Source organism: Salmo salar, chromosome 27, assembly GCF_965601325.2.
Source record: "Salmo salar chromosome 27, fSalSal1, whole genome shotgun sequence".
Classification (NCBI taxonomy): domain Eukaryota; kingdom Metazoa; phylum Chordata; class Actinopteri; order Salmoniformes; family Salmonidae; genus Salmo; species Salmo salar.
This window is the reverse complement of record NC_138317.1, coordinates 34,132,024-34,144,373: the sequence shown is the minus strand read 5'-3', so window position 1 is coordinate 34,144,373 and position 12,350 is coordinate 34,132,024.

Below are 12,350 nucleotides of genomic sequence, written 5' to 3'. Positions count from 1 at the left end.
CAATCAGAGACAATGAAAAATACCTGCCTCTGATTAGAAACCATACCCGACACCAACATAGAAAATACAACATAGAACGACAATCTAGACAACCCACATAGAAAACAGAAAACCCAAAATACATAGACAAAAACACCCCCCTGTCACGCCCCGACCAATCTACTATGGAAAAATGGCAACACCCAGAACCCTCCTCTTCTCCCGATCCTCCAGCAACGGAGGTGGCTCTGGCTCAGGGTGAAACCTCCATTCCGCCCGTAGATTCCTCTGCTTCTGTAACATAAGCCTGTAGATCATTATTGGAGGAATCGGATTGTAGATCCCTACCGGAATATCTGTGCTGTAGACCACTACTGGAGGTTCCGACCTCCAAGCCGCCGCTGGAGGATCTGGGCTGCAGGCCGCCGCTGAAGGCTCTGGGCCGCAGACCGCCGCTGAAGGCTCTTGGCCGCAGACCGCCGCTGAAGACTCTGGGCCGCAGACCGCCGCTGAAGGCTCTGGGCCGCGGACCGCCGCTGAAGGCTCTGGGCCGCGGACCGCCGCTGAAGGCTCGGGCCGCGGACCGCCGCTGAAGGCTCTGGGCCGCGGACCTCCGCTGGAGGCTCCGGGCCGAGGAGCGCCGCTTGAGGCCCCGGGCCGAGGAGCGCCGCTTGAGGCTCCGGGCCGAGGAGCGCCGCTGAAGGCTCTGGGCCGTGGACCATCGCTGAAGGCTCTGGGCTGCAGAAGGCTCTGGGCCGCAGACCGCCGCTGAAGGCTCTGGGCCGCAGACCGCCGCTGAAGGCTCTGGGCCGCAGACCGCCGCTGAAGGCTCTGGGCCTCAGACCGCCGCTGAAGGTTCTGGGCCGCGGACCTCCGCTGGAGACTCCGGGCCGAGGAGCGCCGCTTGAGGCTCCGGGCCGAGGAGCGCCGCTGGAGGCTCCGGGCCGAGGAGCGTCGCTGGAGGCTCTGGGCCGAGGAGCGTCGCTGGAGGCTCCGGGCCGGGGAGCGTCGCTGGAGGCTCCGGGGCCGGGGAGCGTCGCTGGAGGCTCCGGGCTGAGGAGTGTCGCCGGAGGCTCCGGACGGAACAGCGTCGCCTGAGTCTCCGGACTAGGAGGCGTCATCATCGGCTCCAGACTTATGTCCGTTGCTACTGACTCCATGCCATGGATCATTTCAATAGGTTCCTCGCCAAGGATCATCCTTACGGGCGTCGGACCATCGACTATCACTGGAGGCTTTTTACGAGGAGCAGGAATCGGTCTCACCGGACTGGGGAGACGCACTAAGGGCCGAGTGCTCACAGCAGGCACTGGCTGTACCGGGTTATGAATGCGCACTGGAGGGAGAGTGCGAGGAGCAGGAATTGGTCTCACCGGACTGGGGAGACACACTAAGGACCGAGTGCTCACAGCAGGCACTGGCCGTACTGGGTTATGGACGCGCACTAGAGGAAGTGTGCGAGGAACAGGCACAGGACATACTGTGCTACGGAGGCGCACTGGAAAGAGAGTGCGAGAGGCAGGCACATGCTCACTACAAAAAGCACGAGTAGTTGACTCAGGCCTCAACCCTTGCCCAGCCAAACTACTCGTGTGCCCCCCCCCAAAAAAAAATTGGGGGCTGCCTCCCGTTTCTTCCAGGTAAGTTCCGAAATCTCTCAATTACCTGTCCCCAAGTCCAGTTTCTCCTTTCCCACCATTCTTCCACTGACCAGGTGTCCATATCTACCCGGGCACGCCGCTTGATCCAATCATGGTGGGTGGTTCTGTAATAAGGGTCGTATAAAGGAGACCAAAATGTGGCGTGTGAAGTGCTCATATTACTTTTAATGAAAACACTTTGCAAAATAACAAAACGACCAACAACAGTCCCATCAGGTACAAACAACGAAACGGAAAACAACCACCCACAAAACCCCATGAAAAACAGGCTGCCTAAGTATGGCTTCCAATCAGAGACAACGAAAAACACCTGCCTCTGATTGGAAACCATACCCGGCACCAACATAGAAATTACAACATAGAACGACAATCTAGACAACCCACATAGAAAACAGAAAACCCAAAATACATAGACAAAAACACCCCCCTGTCACGCCCTGAACAATCTACTATGGAAAAATGACCTCATACTAAGGTCAGAACGTGACAGTACCAGTCAAAAGTTTGGACACTCCTAAGGGTTTTTCTTTATTTTTACTTTGTGGAATAATAGTGAAGACATCAAAATGATTAAATAACACAAAAAAGTGAATTAAAAAAATATATTTTATATTTAAGATTCTTCAAAATAGCCACCCTTTGCCTTGATGACAGCTTTGCACACTCTTGACATTCTCTCAACCAACTTCATGAGGTAGTCAGGTCACCTGAAGAAAAAAAAAAATCAAGAAAAAAATTAACATCGCTGAATATACCTTTGAGCATGGTGAAGTTATTAATTAGGCATTGGATGGTGTATCGATATACCCAGTTACTACAAAGATACAGGCGTCATTCCTAAATTAGTTGCTGGAGAGGAATTAAACTGCTCAGGGATTTTAATGGTTGTGATTGGAGAAAACTGAGGATGGGTCAACAACATTGTAGTTACTCCACAATATTAACCTAAATGACAGTGTGAAAAGAAGGAAGCCTGTACAGAACACATATTCCAAAACATGCAACCTGTTTGCAACAAGGCACTTAAGTAATACTGCAAAATAATTGGCTAAGAAATGTACTTTTTGTCCTGACTACAAAGTGTTATGTTTGGGGCTAATCCAACACAACACATCGCTAAGTACCACTCTTCATATTTTCAAGCATGTTGGTGGCTGCATCATGTTACGGGTATGCTTGTCATCGGTAAGGACTGGGGAGTTTCTTTGGATAAAAATAAACGGAGTACAGCTACAATATAAGCACAGGCATAGTCCTAGAGGAAAGCCTTGTTCAGTTTGCTTTTTAACAGAAATTGGGAAATGAATTCACCTTTCAGCATGACAATAACCTAAAACACAAGGCCAAATCTAACTTGTAAGTTGCTTACCAACACAACAACATTGTTCCTGAGTGGCCTAGTTACAGTTGTGACTTAAATCAGCTTGGAAATCTATGGCAAGACTTGAAAATTGCTGTCTAGCAATGATCAACAGTCAAATTGACAGAGCTTGAAGATGGATGAGAATGTTTTTAAATATTTAATCCACTTTGAATTCAGGCTGTAACACTGTGAAATAAGTAAAGGGCTATGAATACTTTCTGAAAGCACTGTAGTGCTTCAACACATCACCTTCACTTATCCAGACACCCAAAGGAGAAACTGTGAGTGCACCCTGGCCTCGCCTGTGAGTGAAGACTTAGCTCATCTCATCTGAAGTTGAGAGAGGTTGTGCTGTGTGTGTGAAAGCCGCTAAAGGTTTCGGCATAGCGGGGTGCAGCTACTCTCCCCTTAAAGCAGGCCACATTAATCAAATCTGATGGGAACGGGAAACACTTTTCTTCATGGCACGCTCACAAACCTCTCTCTCTCTCTCTACACCTACCGTAGGGTATGTCTCAATTATCTCTTTCCTACTAAAGTGTACACTCGCTCATTACTTCCCACAACTTTTAAATTGGTGTTGGCATGGGATGGGGTTCCATTTGCCAGTAATTTCCATTCAAAGTGAACAAGTGCATACTTCAGGAGGAAGTAGAGATAATTGGGAGGTAGCCCTGAGTTGGCCAACCAAGACCAAACCCTGGAACCCAAAATTGCAAAAATGCAATTTCAGAATGTGGGGGGGGGGGACATGTCCCCAGTGAAAGTTGCACCCCTGCTATTCCACCATCCCCTGGGCTGTATTGACTATCTGGCATCATACTTGAGTCATTTTACAAACCTGGAAACATTGAAGTAGAATGACTTTGGTTCACAAGTTCCACAATATTTTTCTTCATCCACCATTGTTTCTTATTGAGTGTATGTGCGCTTTGAAATGATTTACTTCTTAACACATCTGATCAATGCTGTGCTCTCATTGGAGAGACAGGAGCGATTCGTTATTTATGTTGTTGATACCATGGCCAGTTCCATCCTTAGATCTTCCTCACATCACTATTTTGCTTGAGGGCACCAATCTTGGAGTTAAGGTGGAACACATTCTCAGTCTGGTTTGGAACAGAAAATGGGGTGTATTCACTAAGAACCAAATGGAAGTAAACAGGTTGAAACAGGGAGGGACTAATCTGAATTTGTCCAATAAGAAATGCTTGTTTTTGTTGCACAACGTTTTCCTACAGTGTGCACTGATGAATACAGTCCTGTATAGCCCACTTTTTAAACAGTAACTGAACCATCTAGACACTGAAAGCTATACAGTGTTGGACTTTGAAGCTATACAGTTATTTATACATTTTATTCTTAAAAAAAAAATCAATGGCTATACAGTATATCACTCATTCATCACCAATCGCAGATTGCCATTTTAAAACAAAACATTCCAGCCAAGAAAGCTGTTAAAAGATCAAGCCAGTGAGAAAATGATTTTATTCTGAGCAGCAGTCAAACACCCCCAGTCAATCCTATAACTTGAGTGCTCATGGCCATAGGGGCAGCAGAATTAACAGGGTGAAATAATTTAATTATCTGAGAGGAAGCTTATCTTGACTGAGCAGGCTGTTATTTTCCAAGAGAATCAAGACAAATGGATATTATTTTGAGCTTAATTTGCTCTGCATTCACATTGTTCTTTATTTCCTAATTATCCACCTCAAATGATCTATCTGGAGGTATACCATACATGCCTGATGGCAGGAAAACAAAAACCATCAACTGTAAAATACACTACATGGCCAAAGGTATGTGGACACCCCTTCAAATCAGTGGATTCGGACATTTCAGCTAGACCCGTTGCTGATAGGTGTATAAAATCGAACAATCTCCATAGACAAACATTGGCAGTAGAATGGCCCGTACTGAAGAGCTCAGTGACTTTCAACGTGGCACCGTCATAGTATGCCACCTTTCCAACAAGTCAGTTAATCAGATTTCTGCCCTGCTACAGCTGCCCTGGTCAACTGTAAGTGCTGTTATTGTGAAGTGAAAACATCTAGGAGCTCAGTCGCGAAGTGGTAGGCCACACATGCTCACAGAATGGGACCGCCAAGTGCTGAAGCGTGTAGCGCATAAAAATTGTCTTTCCTCGGTTGCAAACACTAACCACCGAGTTCCAAACTGCCTCTGGAAGCAAAACCAGCACAAGAACTCTTCCTCGGGAGCTTCATGAAATGGGTTTCCATGGCTGAGCACCCACACACAAGCCTAAGATCACCATGTGCAATGCCAAGCGTTGGCATGAGATTCTGGAGCAGTGGAAATGCGTTCTCTTGAGTGATGAATCATGCTTCACCATCTGGCACTCCAACGGACGAATCTGGGATTGGCGGATGCCAGGAGAACGCTACCTGACCCAATGCATAGTGCCAACTGTAAAGTTTGGTGGAGGAGAAATAATGTTCTGGTGCTGTTTTTCATGGTCCGTGCTAGGCCCCTTAGTTCCAGTAAAGGGAAATCTTAATGCTACAGCCTACAATTACATTCTGCATAAAGCAAGGCCCATACAGAAATTGTTTGTCAAGATTGGTGTGGAAGAACCTGACTGGCTTGCACAGAGCCCTGACCTCAACCCCATCAAATACCTTTGCGATGATTTGGAATGCACACTACGAGCCTTGCCTAATCAACCAACATCAATGCCGACCTCACTAATGCTCTTGTGGTTGAATGGAAGCAAGTCACAGCAGAAATGTTCCAACATCTAGTGGAAAGCCTTCCCAGAAGAGTAGAGGCTGTTATACGAGCAAAGGGGGGGACAACCTCCATATTAATGCCCATGATTTTGGAATGAGATGTTTGACGAGCAGGTGTCCACATACTTTTGGCCATGTAGTGTACATTGTACATGACGCCTCTTGTCACAATCTCGGTCTCTCTCTCTCTGTGCTATTCTGGAATCATTGCTCTGCCTTTTCCCCAGCAGTCATGTCACAGGGGTTTGTTGTTTTGTAAACAGTTTGTTGTAGGCCTATTCCTCAGGAACTAATTCAGTGAGTGTTGCTTATTGATGCTGGGAAATCGACCGGGCACTTGAAAAACAAAGCATGCTTTTGGGATTACTTTGAAGAAGCTTGGCACTGTCGGGGAGAAGGATTCTTCTGACAGCTAACGGACAACATGGCCCCGGGCGCAGTTTTTTGGATTTTGCAAAATTCACCCATTTTTAAAGCTGTCATTCGCCCTTCTGTGTTCTCTTCCATCTGAGAGAATTGTGTCCCATGTCGGAGGAATGAAGGCTGCACTGAGATGAATCCTGATGACAAACAGATTGAAGTGAACACCATCTAACACCATAAAGGTCCTAAAGATACTGCCGCTGCTGTCAGAGGAGAGAGAGAGAGGAGACTGCTACCCCATCACAGAAAGAGTGAGGAGACTGCTACCCTATCACAGAGAGGGAGAGAGAGGAGACTGCTAAGCCATCACAGAAAGAGAGAGAAGCCTGCTAACCCATCACAGAAAGAGAGAGGAGACTGCTAACCCATCACAGAAAGAGAGAGGAGACTGCTAACCCATCACAGAGAGGGAGAGAGAGGAGACTGCTAACCCATCACAGAAAGAGAGAGAAGCCTGCTAACCCATCACAGAAAGAGAGAGGAGACTGCTAACCCATCACAGAGAGGGAGAGAGAGGAGACTGCTAAGCCATCACAGAAAGAGAGAGGGAACTGCTAAGCCATCACAGAAAGGGAGAGAGAGGAGACTGCTAAGCCATCACAGAAAGGGAGTGAGAGGAGACTGCTAAGCCATCACAGAAAGAGAGAGAAGCCTGCTAACCCATCACAGAGCTACAGAGAGAGAGGAAACTGCACTCTATAGTCATACACACACACTCTCTCCCTCTCTCTTTCGTGTGTGTGTGTGTGTGTGTGTGTGTGTGTGTGTGTGTGTGTGTGTGTGTGTGTGTGTGTGTGTGTGTGTGTGTGTGTGTGTGTGTGTGTGTGTGTGTGTGTGTGTGTGTGTGTGTGTGTGTGTGTGTGACTGCAATTCTGTGGCCCCAGATGTTGTCTGAGTCCATACAATTGGGAGAGCAGAACGAACAGAGATTGATTCAGGCACACAGAGCTCCCCAGTGGCCTTGTGGGTACATCTATTTCTCTGTTCTCATCTGAACAAGAATGCACTGCTCTCACAGAACAGAACAGCCGGAACAAAACGTTGAAATTCAGAACAAAACGTTGAAATTCATTGTTCATTTTCTGTTGAAAAATATATTTCTTTAACAAAAACGACTAGGCGATGATCTATCTCGGGCAGCTCTTCGGCACGTGTGTGTAACCTATCCCATGGGCCGAGAGTGCAGTTTCCTCTCTCTCTGCAGCTTTGTGATGGGTTAGCAGTCTCCTCTCTCTCCCTCTCTTTGATGGGTTAGCAGTCTCCTCTCTCTCCCTCTCTTTGATGGGTTAGCAGTCTCCTCTCTCTCCCTCTCTTTGATGGGTTAGCAGTCTCCTCTCTCTCCCTCTCTTTGATGGGTTAGCAGTCTCCTCTCTCTCCCTCTCTGTGATGGGTTAGCAGTCTCCTCTCTCTCTCTCTCTTTGATGGGTTAGCAGACTCCTCTCTCTCCCTCTCTTTGATGGGTTAGCAGTCTCCTCTCTCTCCCTCTCTGTGATGGGTTAGCAGTCTCCTCTCTCTCCCTCTCTTTGATGGGTTAGCAGTCTCCTCTCTCTCCCTCTCTTTGATGGGTTAGCAGTCTCCTCTCTCTCCCTCTCTTTGATGGGTTAGCAGTCTCCTCTCTCTCCCTCTCTTTGATGGGTTAGCAGTCTCCTCTCTCTCCCTCTCTTTGATGGGTTAGCAGTCTCCTCTCTCTCTCTCTCTTTGATGGGTTAGCAGTCTCCTCTCTCTCCCTCTCTTTGATGGGTTAGCAGTCTCCTCTCTCTCCCTCTCTTTGATGGGTTAGCAGTCTCCTCTCTCTCCCTCTCTTTGATGGGTTAGCAGTCTCCTCTCTCTCCCTCTCTTTGATGGGTAAGCAGTCTCCTCTCTCTCCCTCTCTTTGATGGGTTAGCAGTCTCCTCTCTCTCCCTCTCTTTGATGGGTTAGCAGTCTCCTCTCTCTTCCTCTCTTTGATGGGTTAGCAGACTCCTCTCTCTCCCTCTCTTTGATGGGTTAGCAGTCTCCTCTCTCTCCCTCTCTGTGATGGGTTAGCAGTCTCCTCTCTCTCCCTCTCTGTGATGGGTTAGCAGTCTCCTCTCTCTCCCTCTCTTTGATGGGTTAGCAGTCTCCTCTCTCTCCCTCTCTGTGATGGGTTAGCAGTCTCCTCACTCTTTATGTGATGGGTTAGCAGTCTCCTCTCTCTCTCTGTGATGGGTTAGCAGTCAACTCTCTCTCCCTCACTATGGTGGGTTAGCAGGCTCCTCTCTCTCCCTCTCTGTGGTGGGTTAGCAGTCTCCTCCCTCTCTCTCTCTCTCTCTCTCTCTCTCTCTCTCTCTCTCTCTCTCTCTCTCTCTCTCTCTCTCTCTCTCTCGTGATAGATTAGCAGTCTCTCTCTGTGGTGGGCTAGCAGTCTCCTCTCTCTCCCTCTCTGTGGCAGTCTCCCCTCTCTTTCTGTGATGGGTTAGCAATCGCCTCTCTCGAACTGTGACTGGTTAGCAGTCTCCTTTCTCTCTCTGTGATGGGTTAGCAGTGTTCTCTCTATCTGTGGTGGGTTAGCAGTCTCCTCTCTCTCTGTGGTGGGTTAGCAGTCTCTCTCGCTCTCTCTTTCTGTGATGGGTTAGCAGTCTCCTCTCTCTCTCTCTCTGTGGTGGGTTAGCAGTCCCCTCTCTCTCTCTCTGTGGTGGGACATCAGTCTTCTCTCTCTCTCTCTCTCTCTCTCTCTCTCTCTCTCTCTCTCTCTCGTGTGTGTGTGATTAGTTAGCAGTTTCTCTCGCTCTGTAGTGGTTTAACAGTCTCCTCTCTCTGTGTTTCTCTCGCTCTGTAGTGGTTTAACATTCTCTTCTCTCTCTGTGTGTTTCTCTCGATCTGTAGTGGTTTAACAGTCTCTTCTCTCTCTCTGTGGTGGGTAAGCAGTCTCCTCTATCGCTCTCTGTGATGGATTAGTGATCTCCTCTCTCTCTCTGTGGTGGGTAAGCAGTCTCCTCTCTCTCTGTGGTGGGTTAGCAGTCTCCTCTCTCTCTGTGATGGGTAAGCAGTCTCCTCTATCGCTCTCTGTGATGGATTAGTGATCTCCTCTCTCTCTGTGGTGGGTTAGCAGTCTCCTCTCTCTCTGTGGTGGGTTAGCAGTCTCCTCTCTCTCTGTGATGGGTAAGCAGTCTCCTCTCTCTCTGGTGGGTTAGCAGGCTCTTCTCTGTCTCTGCAGCTCTGTGATGCGTTAGCAGTCTCCTCGCTCTCTCTCTGTGGTGTGTGTATTTGATCTCCTCTCTCGCTCTGTGATAGATTAGCAATCTCCTCTCTCGCTCTCTGTGATGGGTTAGCAGTCTCCACTCTCTCTCTCTCTGGTGGGTTAGCAGTCTCCACTCTCTCTCTCTCTGGTGGGTTAGCAGTCTCCTCTCTCTCACTCTCTCACTCTGTGGTGGGACAGCAGTCTCCTCTCTCTTTCTGTGGTGGTTTAGCAGTCTCCACTCTCTCTCTCTCTCTTTCTCTCTCTCTCTGGTGGGTTAGCAGTCTCCTCTCTCTCTCTGTGATGGGTTAGCAGTCAACTCTCTCTCCCTCACTATGGTGGGTTAGCAGGCTCCTCTCTCTCTTTCTGTGATGGGTTAGCAGTCTCCTCACTCTTTATGTGATGGGTTAGCAGTCTCCTCTCTCTCCCTCTCTGTGGTGGGTTAGCAGTCTCCTCTCTCTCCCTCTCTGTGATGGGCTTGCAGTCTCCTCTCTCTCCCTCTCTCTCTCTCTCTCTCTCTCTCTCTCTCTCTCTCTCTCTCTCTCTCTCTCTGTGATAGGTTAGCAGTCTCTCTCTGTGGTGGGCTAGCAGTCTCCTCTCTCTCCCTCTCTGTGGCAGTCTCCCCTCTCTTTCTGTGATGGGTTAGCAATCGCCTCTCTCGAACTGTGACTGGTTAGCAGTCTCCTTTCTCTCTCTGTGGTGGGTTAGCAGTCTCCTCTCTCTCTGTGGTGGGTTAGCAGTCTCCTCTCTCTCTGTGGTGGGTTAGCAGTCCCCTCTCTCTCTCTGGTGGGTTAGCAGTCTCCTCTCTCTCTGTGGTGGGTTAGCAGTCTCCTCTCTCTCTGTGGTGGGTAAGCAGTCTCCTCTCTCTCTGGTGGGTTAGCAGGCTCTTCTCTGTCTCTGCAGCTCTGTGATGCGTTAGCAGTCTCCTCTATCGCTCTCTGTGATGGATTAGTGATCTCCTCTCTCTCTCTGTGGTGGGTAAGCAGTCTCCTCTCTCTCTGTGGTGGGTTAGCAGTCTCCTCTCTCTCTGGTGGGTTAGCAGGCTCTTCTCTGTCTCTGCAGCTCTGTGATGCGTTAGCAGTCTCCTCGCTCTCTCTCTGTGGTGTATGTATTTGATCTCCTCTCTCGCTCTGTGATAGATTAGCGATCTCCTCTCTCGCTCTCTGTGATGGGTTAGCAGTCTCCACTCTCTCTCTCTCTCTGGTGGGTTAGCAGTCTCCACTCTCTCTCTCTCTGGTGGGTTAGCAGTCTCCTCTCTCTCACTCTCTCACTCTGTGGTGGGACAGCAGTCTCCTCTCTCTTTCTGTGGTGGTTTAGCAGTCTCCACTCTCTCTCTCTCTCTCTCTCTCTGGTGGGTTAGCAGTCTCCTCTCTCTCACTCTCTCACTCTGTAGTGGGTTAGCAGTCTCCTCTCTCTCACTCTCTCACTCTGTGGTGGGTTAGCAGTCTCCTCTCTCTCACTCTCTCTCTCTGTGGTGGGTTAGCAGTCTCCTCTCTCTCTGTGGTGGGTTAGCAGTCTCCCCTCTCTCTCTGTGGTGGGTTAGCAGTCCCCTCTCTCTCTGTGGTGGGTTAGCAGTCTCCTCTCTCTCACTCTCTTACTCTGTGATGGGTTAGCAGTCTCCCCTCTCTCTCTGTGGTGGGTTAGCAGTCCCCTCTCTCTCTGTGTAGGGTTAGCAGTCCCCTCTCTCTCCCTCTCTGTGATGGGCTTGCAGTCTCCTCTCTCTCCCTCTCTGTGGTGGGTTAGCAGTCTCCTCTCTCTCTGTGTGGCGGTTTTGCAGTCTCCTCTCTCTCTCTGTGGTGGGTTATCAGTCCTCTCTCTCTCTTTGTGGTGGGTCAGCAGTCCCCTCTCTCTCTGTGGTGGGTTAGCAGTCTCATTTCTGTGGTGGGTTAGCAGTCTCACCTCTCTCTGATGGGTTAGCAGTCTCCTCTCTCTCTTTCTGTGGTGGGTTAGCAGTCTCCTCTCTCTCTCTTTCTGTGATGGGTTAGCAGTCTCCTCTCTCTCTCTCTCTCTCTCCGTGGTGGGACATCAGTCTCTCTCTCTCTCTCTCTCTCTCTCTCTCTCTGTGTGTGTGGGATTAGTTAGCAGTCTCTCTCGCTCTGTAGTGGTTTAACAGTCTCTTCTCTCTCTGATGGGTTAGCAGTCGCCTCCCTCTCTCTCTCTGTGGTGGGTTAGCAGGCTCCTCTCTCTCTCTGTGGTGGGTTAGCAGGCTCCGCTCTCTCTTCGTAGTGGGTTAGCAGTCTCCTCTCTCCCTGTGGTGGGTTAGCAGTGTCATTTCTGTGGTGGGTTAGCAGTCTCACCTCTCTCTGATGGGTTTGCAGTCTCCTCTCTCTCTGCACCTATGTGATGGGTTAGCAGTCTCACCTCTCTCTGATGGGTTTGCAGTCTCCTCCCTCTCCTTCTCTGTGATGGGTTAGCAGTCTCCTCTCTCTCCCTCTCTGTGGTGGGTTAGCAGTCTCCTCTCTCTCTCTCTCTCTGTGGTGGGACATCAGTCTCTCTCTCTCTCTCTCTCTCTCTCTCTCTCTCTCTCTCTCTCTCTCTCTCTGTGATTAGTTAGCAGTTTCTCTCGCTCTGCAGTGGTTTAACAGTCTCTTCTCTCCCTCTCTGTGATGGGTTAGCAGTCTCCTCTCTCTCTCTTTCTGTGATGGGTTAGCAGTCTCATCTCTCTTTCTGTGATGGGTTAGCAGTCTCATCTCTCTTTCTGTGATGGGTTAGCAGTCTCCTCTCTCTCCCTCTCTGTGATGGGTTAGCAGTCTCCTCTCTCTTTCTGTGATGGGTTAGCAGTCTCATCTCTCTTTCTGTGATGGCTTAGCAATCTCCTCTCTCTCCCTCTCTGTGATGGGTTAGCAGTCTCATCTCTCTTTCTGTGATGGGTTAGCAGTCTCATCTCTCTTTCTGTGATGGGTTAGCAGTCTCCTCTCTCTCCCTCTCTGTGATGGGTTAGCAGTCTCCTCTCTCTCCCTCTCTGTGATGGGTTAGCA